The sequence below is a fragment of the Chrysochloris asiatica genome, unplaced genomic scaffold (assembly GCF_000296735.1).
Source record: "Chrysochloris asiatica unplaced genomic scaffold, ChrAsi1.0 scaffold00209, whole genome shotgun sequence".
In the NCBI taxonomy this organism is placed as follows: Eukaryota; Metazoa; Chordata; class Mammalia; order Afrosoricida; family Chrysochloridae; genus Chrysochloris; species Chrysochloris asiatica.
The window spans coordinates 2,242,187-2,243,262 of NW_006408727.1; the positions used below are offsets into that span (position 1 = coordinate 2,242,187).

General features: G+C 40.9%; 1 pseudogene; it reads left to right on the plus strand.

Moving 5' to 3' along the window:
- The window catches only part of LOC102820584, a 26,045-nt pseudogene extending 25,301 nt beyond the window's left edge, over positions 1 to 744 (plus strand).
- The last annotated feature ends 332 nt before the right edge of the window (positions 745 to 1,076 follow it).

Consider the following 1,076-nt stretch of genomic DNA (forward strand, 5'->3'; position numbering starts at 1 on the left):
TGGCCCAGGATTGGACATTGTTTCGTTCTGCTGTGCATGGGGTCGCTATGAGTCGGTTCTGACTCGATGGCACCTGACAACAACAACAATAATGGGAAAGAGACTCAGCGATTTTCCTGGATTTTTCTGAGCAGTTTAATCAACTTGAACTGTTGGAAACATGGGACACCTTATTCTAACTGGTACCCAACATCTCTAGGCAGACAACTCTGGTGAGGACAAAGAGCAAGATGAAGAAAAGTCTGAAGAGTGGTTATCAATTGCTAGAAAAATACATGGAAAAGGATCCAAGCAAATTGTTTCTTTGGTCTGTTGAACAAAATCGATGCAGAGACTACTTTCTGAAATGGCCACACGTGCAAATACAAGAGATGAAAATGAGTATACGCCCCTTCACTGAGCCGCCTATAGTGGGCACTTAGCTGTCCATGAGCTGATTGCACGAGGGGCCAACGCAGTGACTGTGGATGACTGGACACCGCGGCATAGTGCTTGGAAGTGGAATAACTCCAAAGTGGCTTCTTTTGTATTTCAGCATAATGCAGATATCAATGCACAAACTAGTGGCCTCTTGACTCCCTTACAGAGACAGCAGATCCACGGAACTCCGGATGAACCATTCCACCAAACTGAGTCTGAAAAACAACTTGCATGAAACTTCATTTGATGTTGCCAGGAGGACAAGCATTTACCACTACCTCTTTGAAATTGGAAGGCTTCACACATTATTTACCTCAGTGTTAACCGTTCTAGTAATTTTCACAAGTTTCTCCTTGTATGAGATGTACATTATTCAAACACCAAATACAAACTTGACATCAAAAGTCTTAGTACAAAAATAAAGAGATATTCATTAAAATGCCTTTCCTAGTGAATTGCCTGATCTTTATGTCAAAATATACTTGGAGATTTTTTTGCATATACTGTTAATAATTTATGTAGACCTTGTGATTTTTATCAGAAAGTACTTTTCACTTACTGATATTATGGAGTCTTGGTGTGGCACTGTAGGATAAGCACTGGACCACAAGGTCAGTTTGTACCACAAGTTGGTAGTTCAAACTCAACAGCTGCTC